Source organism: Canis lupus, chromosome 13, assembly GCF_003254725.2.
Source record: "Canis lupus dingo isolate Sandy chromosome 13, ASM325472v2, whole genome shotgun sequence".
In the NCBI taxonomy this organism is placed as follows: domain Eukaryota; kingdom Metazoa; phylum Chordata; class Mammalia; order Carnivora; family Canidae; genus Canis; species Canis lupus.
The window spans coordinates 16,904,381-16,918,521 of NC_064255.1; positions in this window are offsets into that span (position 1 = coordinate 16,904,381).

A 14,141-nucleotide genomic window follows, 5' to 3' on the forward strand; every position below is an offset into this window, starting at 1 on the left:
AGAAGATGCTCCATACACTTCTTCTAGGCTTTGTTCTTCTTACTAATAGATAGGAACTAGAGGAATTTTGGAAATTCCTTCTTTCTCAAAAACCCAGTCTCAAGCTGTCTTCCTACTGATAACTATCATCTTGAATATCAGAAGTTTAGCATTACCTTGTTGCTTCTCGATTCTTTCCTGGGCTAACAATTTGATTTTCTCTTGGTAGATGGATGCCTCAGCCTCACTAAGGAGGTCTATGAACCTGAAAATCAAAGAGAAAAATGTATTAACATTTTTCTAAAATAGAATCCTGACTAAAAATGTGTAGTGGCTTTGAAGCAATCATCAGGCATGTTGTTTGAAGTGGACAAAGGTAACTTTGCTTGGCTAGAAACTAAGAGGCATAGTAGGTCAGAGTAGTGTTTTAGGAAAAATAATTTAGTAAGGACTTTGATCCGTTATTAGCATTTGAATTTAATTTGATGGAGAACCAGAAGCTTTTGTTTGCTTCCATGAAGAAGAGTATTATGATCAAAATGACACTTTGGAGCACAAATCATGTACTTCATATAAAAAGAGGATATGTATGGTTAAGGTTAAGAATGGAACATAGCAAGGGGAAGTAAAGCACCTGTAAGCCTGGCGAAATCATTCTGAGGATAAAAAAAAAAGTGTCTCTGGCCTCAACATGGCTTGTAGATCATGAAAAAGTGGATATAGCATATATTAATCATCTATGCATCACTGGAAAGCAATAGTCAATAAAATCTAACATTTAGCCCAAAGCCCACGTCTATATGACAGAGCTGCTGAGGGTACAGAGAGAACTGAAGCCAGGAGAGCAGTGTGATTCTCAATACATCTGATACGTTCTCTGTCTTTATCTCCTTTTTCTTAGTGACCAGAAAGGGGCATTAATCTGCTAAGGTAGGTGCTATGATCATTCCCATTATACAGACACATGGATGAAGTTCAGGAAGATCAAATAACATGGCCAGGGGCACACACTTAGAGAGTGGCAATGCAGAAATTTAACCCCAGACCCTCTGACTCTGGAACCACTGGCCCTTTACGTTTCTGCTGGAGACCTTGTGTGATTATGGAAGAAACGAGGGACTTGGGTGAATTGACAGTAGTGGCCAATAAGAAAAAGGGATTTAACATGACTTCAAGTTTACTAACTGTCGACAAGTACCAGTGATGGAGACAAAACACTATAAAGGGGATTGATCATTTCCTAGGAGAAAATTTAAGCTCTTTGGTCCTTAAATAGTTATTTATGAGGATAAGTTGAGTATCTAGGCACAAGTGCCCACCAGACACTGTGCTGGCTTTTGGAGATAAAGAGGTGAAGGAGAGAAGTCCTTGCTTTCAAAGAGCTCAAACTAGCAGGGGAGTTAGATTGCCTATTCATCTCTAATTGCCACCATAATGAATTTGCTTAAATTTAATATCATGTGCAAAGCATACAACTCATAGTAAACATCGAGGGTATGATAGGAACTCAGAGAAAGGTACCTACTTGAGACAGGGATTAAGAAGGTTTCTGAGAGAGTGACACACACATTATTTCTAATGGATAATAAAGGGCACTAGATGGCAAAGTGGGCACAATAGTGGTGAGAAGAGGGATATGCCTGGAACGGGAATGGCGTGGATAAAGGCACAAAGGCAAGATGGAATGTTCCAAGTCATCATTAGCATGGTTCTTGGGCTTTATCCTAGGGAATGAGATATCATCCAGAGTTTTAAGTCAGGCTCCTAGTTAGTTCTGCATTTTGGCCCAGATCTCTTTGGCCAAATGTGTGAAGGATATATTTGAGTGGGATAATCTGGGGAGCAGGAAGACACACTGGGAGGCTCTTGTACAAATCCCAATAAGAGGTTACCATAGCTTGAACCAGAGATGTGGCCAACGGTTTTGAGGAATGAAGACCAGATATGATGTTTGGCAGCTGGTGGGATGATACGAGAGATGCTGGGGGTAAAGTTAAGGATGACAAGCTAGATTGTCTATTGGAAATAGTGGTGCCACTAAGTAAGTTAGAAAATATGGGCAGAGAAACAGAGAGGTAAATGAAGAGTTCAGTTTTCAGACACTGCTATTAGTTTCCTAGGGCTGTCATAACAAATTACTAAACACTTAGAGGCTTAAAGCAGGTGAAATTTATTTTCTCAGAGTTTAGTAGGAGTCCAGAAATCCAAAATCAATGTGTTGGCAGGGTTAGTTCCTTTGGGAGGCTCAAAGAAAGAATGTGTTCCATGTCTCTTCCCTAGTTTCTGGTTGTTACCAATAATTCTTGGTATTCCATGGTTTATAGATACATCACTCCAGTCTATGCATCTGTCCTCACATGGCCTCCTCCTCTATGTCTGTGTGTATCTTCTTGTTTTCTGTCTCCTGTAAGGATACCTCTCACTGGATTTAGGACCCACCAGGATGATCTCAGCTCAAGATCCTTATCTTAATTACAGCTGCAAAGACCCTTATTCCAAAAGGTCACAATCTGAGTTTCTGGGTGTGCAAATCTTTGGGGGAATCACTATTCAACCCATTACAGACACTCTGGGAATACCCAGGGATGTCAGAAGCTAAAGGAGGGGACTCAGTGAGCTGACAGTCCTCAGCATTTGAGTACCAATTGAAACCAAGATAATGGATTAGAAACATAGAATTAGGGGGTCAGAGAGCCAAGAACAAAATCTGAGCACATCAATAATTACTTGACAGAGATGAATAATAGGTATCTATAGGGACAATAGGAATGTATAGTTGTTTCAAAGAAAATCAAAGCATAATTTCACTACAGTAGTTCTTTATACTGAGTTCACCAAATAGGTGTTCACAATAGGAGCTTTTATTTCCATTTTATACACAGACCAAGGCTTGGGAATTTTAAATAACTTGAGCAAAATCCAAAAGCTAGTTAGTAATGAACTCAGAATTGGAACATCCGTCTGATTGCAAAGCTTCAACTCCCTTTTCCTCAATGCCCTTTTTGTAGCATTTCAAAGAAGGGAAAATTTGAAGATATTAAAAATGACTTAAGATATCACGGCAGTGACTGAATTGCTTATTCAGATTCATTGTCATCTTTTTCCTTGGCAGTGATGTGCCAAGATCTAGAAGAATTGTCTCTTGTTTTTCCTTGTAGACAGGACTGGCCGGCTGACAGTATTTTGACCAATCAGACAAACAAATTGTTGGGTATAGGAAATCTCCTTGGAAAGATGGCTATCTAAGCTGTAAGATGCCCATTTTAAAAAAACTGAAGTATAATTGACATACAATATTTTATTAGTTTCAGTGTACATCAGTGATTTTTATACATTATAAATGATCCCCATGAAAAGTATAGTTATTCTGTCACCATACAAAGTTATTATAATAGTATTGATTATAATAAGATGTCCTTTTGATTCTTTTATTCCTTTCTTCTTTCCTACTTCCAGATACGTGGACATAATGGCTAGAGCAACAGTGACCATTTTTTGATCATGAGGCAGCTCGTGGATGGGACTCCAGTGCTAAGTCAGGAGGAACAGAAAGATTAAAGGAGCCTGGGCCATTGCTGCCACTATGAATCTTCTGCACCAGCTCCAGAATGCCTCTTCCCAATCATAGTGACATTAGGAGAAAGAATCCATGTAACTTTTTAAAGTCACTGTTTTTCTGGACTGTATACAAGCAGCCAAACAAGTGGCCCCCTCCCACAGGCTCTGAAATACAAGGAAAGGATTAAAAGACAGAAATGGATATACTTAAGTTTTTGGGGGAGGCAGAACAGTTAAGGGAAATTAAACTTGATGGCTTCAACTGTTAGGATGAAGTAAGAGGTAATGTCTACTGAGATTGAGTGTGATAGGGCTTGGAGTAGGGAGATTTTTAATCACTTTAATGGTGTGCTAAGATGAAATACTGTACTAACTGCTGATCTAATGTACCTTGCCTACTTTGTGCTATAATCTGTCTTTTAAAAAAATGGATAGCTTTTCTCCCTTTCTGAACATAAAGAACATTTGGTTTTTGTAGTTTGTGCAGACTAATTCCATTTTGGAAGCTCATCATGAACCTTTTCAATTTTTCAGTGGTAATACTTATAACCTGCAAGCTGGTTCAACCCGAAGAACATTCTTCCTCTTTCATACTTCAAAAGAGCTAGCAGAACCTTACTTGACCTCAAAAAAATATCTTCAAAGTGGATCTGGAGGCAGTCAGACAACAAGTGAAACTTTTAGGGTAAACATTAGCACTTATCTGAACAGCCTCTTTTCCATCAGCTCAAAAGAAGGTGATTAAGATAAGATGATTTCTGGGGAAGACTCTAAATATTTTTTGTTTCTTTTTTTTTTTTTTTGCCTTTTTGAGGTGTTTAAATAATTATCGTAAGTCAATTTTTCAGCGTACTTGGAATAATCAATATTCTTAGATTTTTATCACTGGATTCTTGGCTACAGTCCCTAAATTCACTGCATCTTGATTTATGCTCAAGCATGGGTGGCTGTGAGATGAATTTTTATTTTTGTCAGCACTGGCTTTAATTATAGGATCCCATGGTGTTTTGTTTTCCTCATCAGGATTCATATTCTTAGAAACATATCCTTTTAAGAGGAAATGTTTTTCTTCTCCAAAGTACTTTGTTAGTGACAATTCAACCTTATTTTTAGCAAATTTTAGCTTATAATGGATTGAAGTAATATGGGAGAGAGAGAGAGAAAACCACTGCAAAATCTGAAACATCATTATTAAATAACAAGATGACACATATCTATACCAATGCTAAGACTTAAAAGGGTATATATTAAGATTACTGGGTCCACCTTGACTTTAATTTTTGAATATTATTTTTTATGTATTTGTTCTTTCTAGTCCTCACTTCGTTACATGTGTGTGTTGAGAGGACCTGAGATCTACTCTCTTGACAAATTTCCAGTGTACAATGCAATATTATTAACTGTAGTCACCATGCTGTACATTAGATCTCTAGAACTTATTCATCCCATATAACTGCAACTTTGTACCCTTTGACTAACCTCTCCCCATCTCCCTTACTTCCTCTCCTCTGGCAACCACCATTCTACTCTCTGTTTCTATGAACTCAACCTTTTTTAGATTCTACATGTAAATGAGATTATAGAGCTTTTTCTGTTTCTGGTTTATTCCACTTAGCATAATATCCTCCAAGTTCATCTACGTTGTTTTAAATGGCAGGATGTCCTATAGGATTTATAGGCAGGAGATATATATAATTTATCCATTTATCTACTGATAAACACTTAGATTATTTCCATATTTTGGCTGTTGTGAATAATGTGAGTGCAGATACGTCTTTGAGGTACTAATTTCTTTTGGATGTATACTCACAAGAGAGATCACTAGGTTATATGGTAGTTCTATTTTTAATTTTTTGGAGAACCTCCACATTGTTTTCCATAATACCTGTACAATTAAGATTTTTATGATGGAGATGTGTAATAGGAAGCGGAATATAATCTGCTTTAGAGAGGCCTGGGCTAGTTTATATAAAGTAGGACATCATGAGCACATGTAAGGAGCATTTAAAATTGCCCCAATAAAAAAGCTATTCCAGGAGGAGCATTGTAGAAACTAAAGAAAATTAAGGATGACACAGCACCAGTCACCTACCTATCTCTTATTCTTAGATCAGAGGATTGCTTGTTTCTTTAAGACTAAATTAATCCCCAGCTTCCCAATGACAGCCTGCGCAATTATCAATGCTCAAGTTCTCCTCTCCTCCTCTCCTGAGAGAGCCTCTCAGGACCATTGTGCATGCTGCCATGGTTTTGTCACCAAATTTCTTAAAAATAAAGAGCATATTTCTTTGTGCCTCTGCCTCTAACATAGTCCTAGGCACAGATCAGTACTCAATAAATGCTTGTGGATAAAAATGATGACTACCTGTTTTGACCATCAGAAAATGCAAGCTAAAATTAGACAAGGAGCTTTAGCAGATATAACAACCAAAATCACTGTCATCCCACTTTATTTATTAAGAAAAAAAGTGTTCAGAATTATCTATGCTCTGAGCTTAGCCACAGCAGCACAGACTGCATAAAAGAAGCCAGGCATTCTTTTATATGAGTAGTTTTATAAAAGTTCTAAGCCAGGTTTTCCCTTAAGACAGTTTCTATTATACAAATCCAAATGCTATATGGAAATTTTGTGAGTGAAACTCTTTCTGGTTATACTTTTTCCAACTATCCAAACTTAATTAAACCCTCAATCACACTCCCTGGAACTGAGATGATAAGATGCGAGTCAATGATCTGTAATTTCTGGAATCTCCTCTCATCTCTCCCATTTTTCCCTGATGGTGCAGCATAAGCAATTTTTCCTCCAACCTATGAGAAGAATTGCTGTTTATAGAGGACATGCTGCATCCTTACTAGCGGTGCCAGTATTTCAGTTTATTTCCCTCAGAATTCTCAGGTGACTATCAGGGAATACTAGTGATTTATAATATTGGAGTTCCTCAAAGTAACTCAAGAACTGAATCCTTAGAGGCTGAGACACATTTGAGTTTCCCATAAAGAATATTTCTGCTGGAGAAATCTAAGGATTCTCAACCTCTCCTCACCATATTATGAAACAAAGTTTTCACTAAATGTGGTCTCCTCTGTCATCTTTGACCATAGTTTACAAAAATATAATATTAGAAACCTATCTTCGTTTTATTTAGTGGGAAATTTTTTATTTGCACGATTTTAGGGCCCAAATGACCTTGTTCAGAGTTCAGACTCTTGCCCGGTGTTTAGATCTTACCCCTCAAACTAGTGAGGAAAACTCTTTTGACAATAGGAGCTATGGCTCCCAGAACACAACAGAGCTCCAGAACTTTCTCAATACTGGCAACAACTCTTCACTCATGTTGCACTGGTGGAGTGGACATTTGTTTTTGTTGTTTCTACCCAGCGTCCATATACTCTTCTTCTGTAAACAACCCCTCAGTGTGAGAGAGTTGCCCTTATCCTTCCTTTTGGTTCATGTTGCTCAGATGGCATTGACCTTACCATCTGCCCCCAAGAGCTGGGACAGCTTGCAATGGACCCATCAAAACACTGCATTATGCTGGCCATGGAGATTGATTTAGAGATGGCATATCCCTTGAGCCAGACTAAAGCTCTCCACCCTTGTTTGTTGCTGGAAAGTCCTCCACATAGTTTCCAGGATGGCCATTCCGGAAGATCATATACTTCTTGGCTGTCCTCTTATAATTTTCCTTGTAAACAAGATTAAATCCAAATTTACCTGACCCATAAAGTAATTGTGATCTAATTCCTGTCTACTTCATTTACATCATCACCTGATATCTCTTCACATTCACTTCATCTGTACCTCAAACATGGCTGTGCTGATGCCCGTCTCAGAGCTGTGCACCTGCTCTTCTTTACCCTTGCAATAGCCTCTCCCTAGATGATACATGGGTACCCCTTTTTTCCCCATCATAACGCATGTCTTAAGTCAAATGCCTCTTAAAAGGTAGGACTTTGAGGATGGTAGAATGAAGTAGCCATCATATTTACTTTCTGCCACTTTATTATATACATTCTCTGTATTCTTTTTTGCATATTAATTGCTGAGGCCCGAATTACCTTATTTATTTACTTCTTTATTTTCTCTCTTTTATCACCAGAACATACGTTCTTTTACTTTTTTTAAGATTTTTTTATTAAAAAAAAAGATTTTATTTATTCATGAGAGACACAGAGAGGGAGAGGCAGAAACATAGGCAGAGGGAGAAGCAGGCTCTATGCAAGGAGCCCAGTGTGGGACTCGATCCCGGAGACTCTGAGATCACACCCTCAGCCAAAGGCAGACACTCAACTGCTGAGTCACCCAGGCATCCCCAGAACATATGTTCTTTGATTAATTAACTAGGTCACCATTGTACATATCCTGTATTCCATACAAATTAGACTCAATAACTATTTGTTGACTGACCAAAGAGCTCCCTTTTGCTGAACTTGTTAAACTGATAGAATGTCAGCCAGGGGCTACTACTGTCAAACTGTTAGCCAACAAAACCAGCACAGGGGAGAAAGGAGAAAGGAGAGAGGAGAAATGGAGAGAGACAGGTTCCCAATAGTATAACCAAAGCCAGATATGCTGGGATGTAGGTTACAAAGGCCAATAAATTCTCCTTTATGCTTAATTCACATTGAGTTAGGTTTCTAAAACTTGTAACCAACAGAATCCTGACAGAGATATATGCGGAAGGTCTTGGAAAAAGCAAAGTACCATGATCATGTAAATTCTGTGTTCCTGTACAATATCCATGTCCTGTCATACCACACATCTTTTTTGTTTTTCTGTCTTTGGCCAGAATTTTAGTTATCTGAAACAGGAAAAGACCTTATTAAAGATAATCAGGTAATTCAGTGGTAGAAAGTTATTTGCGATGTATCTACAAAGCATAACCTTTATAACTAGCTTGATTGGAGAAATCATTTCACAATGTACACGTATATCAAAACATCATGCTGTATGCCTTAAACATATACATGTTTATTTGTTAATCATACCTCAAAAAGCTGGAAATTTTTTTTAAAAGAAGAAAATACTAGCTATGTATTAAGGTAGTCAGAATAACTGACTGTATTATGGTCTATGGTATTTTTATTGATGTGTTTCATTTAAAAAGTGAATTTGGGGGGATAGCTCTCCTTCTAGGCATAATAGAGCAGCTGTACTAGACTCGTGTTCACAACAAAAATTGCTATAAATACACACTACCTATGCATTACACAGACACCACACAAATACCAACACCACAATACTCCACACAAACACATAACACTGGAACAATGCACACTCAACACATACACCACCCATAACAGACACCACACATAAACCACTCATATGCCACAAAACTGCTATAAATAAAAAAATAAAAATCAATAACAAATAAAAATAGATAAACATGTGAAGCAAGTCTTAGATATTGAATAATAAACAGCACGGTATCACAATCCTTGTGAGAAGGGAAATACACAATATAGGGATCAGAGCTATACCATGATCATCCAAGACATTCTCCCTGCTGTAAAACAGAGAGAAGAAGTTCATGTGGGGTAGGAGTTTTACTATGTTAAGGAATCAGATATTGGAATTGCCAATTTCTGAAGTGGTTGGAATTTGTAGGGCAGGATGCCTGAGAAGATAAAGCTGTACGGGATGGTGGTGGGAGGTGGAATAAAGACTGCATGGGGTCTAATAATTATATAAAATATAAATGGACCAAATACTTCAACTTAAGGGAGGAGATCTTCCAGTAAAAAGATCTAATTATTCCCATCTATAAGAAATCTGCTTCAGACATAAAGACAAAAGAAATTTGAAGCTAAAAGGATAGGAAAAGATTAGCAGGTGAACAATAAGCATTAGAAATCTGGAATAGTCATTTAAATGTTAAATAAAACAGACTCTGAGATAAGGTGCATTGCCAGTGATATCCCTAAATTTAAAACCATGAGTGTATATTGAAATGTTAAATTTTAATCCAAGCCCACAGGGCACCTTGTATAGAATACCTGGCTTCCATTCCCCATTATATATTACTCATTGGCTCAAATCTACACATTATATAGCTTCAAAATAACTAACAAAAATTATTATGGAAAGCAAGTCTATAGAAGAGTAAATATACCAAATGAGCTTGGAGCATCTGGTAGGGCCAGAAAATAAGGAAGTGCTCCCCCCCCCCAAAAAAAACAGACAAAAACCACATTAATAAGAGTACAACAAAGGGACAGAGAAGCCAACTGAAAGAGCTCCCAGTGGACAAACTAGAACAATCTGAGCAGCAAGATAAATAAAGTAGTATTGGATGATAACCTGGAGTACAAAATAAATATCATTGAAGCCATACTGATATAAATGAACACATAAGTAAATGAGGGAGAAAAAACAAATCTCCCATGAAAGAATTCCAAATAAATTATGTAGATACCTTACACTGGAGAGAAAGCACTGTGAGCTTTGGGTAGTGACTTCCTTCCAAAGAGTACAGTATAGAAAGGATAGGAGGGGACATAACCTTACTGTGGACAAACCTGATAAATACTCCTGCAATGTGACCAAGGCTAATGTCAGCAGGGAAAATTATATTGCCAGTATATACCCTTCAAATGACATGATGAAGATGTCCTTTTATCTCTGTGGTCTTCCTCAGAAAACATACAATTCCAGTCTATTTGTAAGAAAAACATTAGACCAATCCCAACCGAAGAGAATCCTATAAAATAACTGACCAGGATGCCTGGGTGGCGCAGCGGTTTGGCGCCTGCCTTTGGCCCAGGGCACAATCCTGGAGACCCGGGATCGAATCCCACATCGGGCTCCCGGTGCATGGAGCCTGCTTCTCCCTCTGCCTATGTCTCTGCCTCTCTCTCTTTCTCTCTCTGTGACTATCATAAATAAATAAAAATTAAAAAAAAATACCTGACCAATATTCCTCAAAACTATCAAGATCATAAAAAATAAGGAAAGTTAAAAAATTATCACAGTCAAGAGGAGCCTAAAAAGATATGACATCTAAATGTAATATGGTATCTTAAAACATAAAAAGAACATTAGGTAAAGGAAATCTGTATAAACTTCAACTTTTAATTAATAATAATGTATCTATATTTGTTCATTAATCATAACATATCACAGTTACAAAGGTTGTTAATAATAGGGAAAAATAGAAATGAAGCTTAAGAAAAATCTTCTCAATTTTTCTGTAAATCTAAAACTGTTCTTGGGGTACCTGGATGGCTCAGGCAGTTAAGCATCTGCCTTTGGCTCAGATTATGATCCCAGGGTCCTGCGGTCGAGCCTCATGTTGGGCTCTCTGCTAGCTGGGAGCCTGCTTCTCCCTTTCCTTCTACCGCTTCTTTCATTTGTGTGCTCTCTCTTCTCTTCCAAATAAATAAATAAAATCTTAAATAAAACTTCTAAAAAAGTGTCCATTAAAAAACAGATTAATACTGATTTGGTACTGTTTAGTACTAAGCACATACAAAAAATAGTGTTTCTACTCCTGCTGATTATTTCTCCCATCTATAAAGTAGAAAACCAATACCCACCTATTTTCTATAATTAAACAAGCAAAACTACTGAACTAATATTCAAATTCGTTGAAACAAAGAAATGTGTGTGTGTGTGTGTGTGTGTGTGTGTGTGTGCTGAGAAGTCACAAAAGTAATAACACACCAGAAGCAATAAACATACCTAGTGATTGACTGGTTTCTAAATTACATTCTATTCTAGAAAGCAGTAGGTCTCCTTGGAGAAGAGATTGATTCTGGGGTTCAAATATAAAATAATTCTGAAAATGTCCTTGCACTGAAAAGAAGCAATCAAAGATGATGAGGATGTATCAACAAGAGGACATGGAAATGAGCTTGAAAGAATCCCCTTGGCCAAGTCTGGGTGAAACTGAGCCTCAATATAAATGAGCATATAAAGTATTTATAGTACATTGAGTAATATAAGAATCTATGATTTCATATTAATATAAATAAATGAATCCGTTTTCTTTACAGTAGAATGCCAACTAATAAATATAGAGAAAATGACAGAAACTTAAAAAATCATCACTGGATGCTAAAATTAGTTTGACAAGGAACAGATATTTACATAGATCAAAGTAATTCTCCACAAAGTATTTACAAAGGGAACAGAGAAATTCTGCAGTGTAGAAACCTAGGAGACACCACTGTAGCCAAATGATCAAGGCTAATATCACCAACACTGGGACAAATTGACATCATATGACTCCTAAAATGATTCATCAAGGAGGACAGAACATTGCATGTCTAGTATTCCTGCCAAAATACTTACCTTGAATTTAATTAAGAAAAAAATTGAAAACTTAAAATCAAAGAACATTTCATAAAAATAGCTTGTCTTTAAATGATATCAGTGTCAAGAAAGGCTGAGGAAATACTCCAGATTAAAGGAATTTTTTTTAAAGATTTTATTTATTTATGAGAGAGAGAGAGAGAGAGATCATGAGCAGTGGGGAAGGGTGGAGGGAAAAGCAGACTCCCCACTGAGCAGAGAGCTGTTTGGGGGACTCAATCCCAGGACCCTGGGATCTTGACCTAAACCAAAAGCAGGCACTTAACTGATTGAGCCCCCCAGGTGCCCCAGATTAAAGGAATTTAAAGGGCCATGACAACTAAATGCAATGGATGATCTGTATAGGATATTGGACATCAGAAGAAAAGAGCTATGATAGATCTACTGATAGAAATGATATAAATTAAAAAAATTAAAAAAAATTAAAAAAAAAGAAATGATATAAATTGAATATTACTATAGATGATGTAATAGTATTTTGATCAAAATTGAATTTCCTAATTTTGATAATTACACTGTGGTTATGTAAGAGAATGTCCTTGTTCTGAATTCTGCCAACAATCTGAATGAATTTGGAAGTGGGCCATTAGATAAGAACCTAACCCATATGAATACTTTGAATTCAGTCTGATAAGATCCTAAGTAGAGAACCAGCTAAGCTTGCCTGGATTTCTGACTTTCACAATTGTGAGCTAATAAAGAGGTGTTGTTTTAAGCCATTAAGTTTGTGGTAATTTGTCATGCAGAAATAAAAAATGAATACAACCCTCCATGCATGAGCATACATACAACACACAGAAATATACATGCAAAATACTGTCTCATCAAACATATTTGTTATCTCTAACAGTGTTGAAATCAAGAAGTAATTGCAAAATCAAGCTGGCTTAAATAGATAAAAATTAGGGTAGTCAAAACATTGTTCTCTTCAAGAAAGATTGTTTAGGATAAACTTCATTTCAGGAAGGAATTTCTGCAATGCTAAAAAAAAGCCCTCAAAAGGAGAAGAGCCAAGAATACATATCCCTTCTTGATCCTAAACACATGAAATCAGACCTCCTGAGAACACTTAAGAAGAGCATGCATTCAAAGCTATGCTGAGAGGGGTGCTTCAGTGGCTCTATCTGGTTGAGCTTCCAACTCTTGATTTTGGGTCAAGTCATGATCACAGGTCAGATCATGGTCTCAGGGTTGTGGGATCTATCCTTGAGTCAGGCTCTGGGCTCAGTGGTGACTCTGCTTGGCTCTGCTTGAGATTCTCTCCCTCTTCCTTTGCCCCTCTCCCCACTCATGTGCGTCTGCATGCTTGAGTGCTCACTCTCTTGCTCTCTCTCAAATAAATAAATAAATCTTAAAAAAAGAAAAAAAAAAAAAAAAGCTATGCTGGGAACCAGAGACTTTTAGGGAAGGATGGGTAGGGAAACAGAGATGGGTATAAGAAAGCTGGAATTCAAATGAGAGGCTAACTTAATACTACAGTCAAATTAGTCAAGTAAAATATTTTGATTTATCCTGCATTCTAATCATAAGGGTTCAAAAATGCTTTCATGGCTATTGTCACATTTATTCTAAAAATCACCCTTTGGTCCTTTGTTCCTTCTTAAAAGCCTAATTATTAAAAATGTTGGCAATCCCTTGACCATAGGATGAAATCCAAAGTTCTTTCCAGGACAAAGAGATTTTACACTAACCCAGCTCTCTATTCCTGACCCTATATCCTGTAGCTTCACACCACAGGACAAGTCCTGCAATGATGATCTTGATGACTAATAATGCCTTTCTGCATTTTTTTTTTTTTTGCAGATTATACCTTTGTTTCAAATGCCCTTCTCAATTTTATCATTGAGGTAAATCCTCACTCATCCTTCGTGACGCAGAAAATAGGGGTTCTGATTTGTATCAGGTCTCCTGGAGAGCTATGGTTCCAAGTATGGAATGATTTCCTCTTTGCTCCTAGTTTATTATGCTATCCATTCTAGATTAGATTGCTATTCACAGCGGGAAAGTTACACAAAAGCAGTTAGAAACCTAATCTTAACATACTCTGAAGATTGCTGGCAAAAATGAATAAGTCAGTAAGTAAATGAATCAAGTAAGGAGACAATATTGGGATAAGAAACTTGAGGGTAAGTTGAGTTTGATCATTCTGATGATTCAATCTTCCAAAAACACTTAGAGTTGATTCTGAAATGGTAAGAATTACTTCCAGACTCATTTTTTGGATAATCCTTAGTGTAATATTTTCTTCCATCAGAATGACTTACTATTTCTCAATTTCCTTCTTATAAAC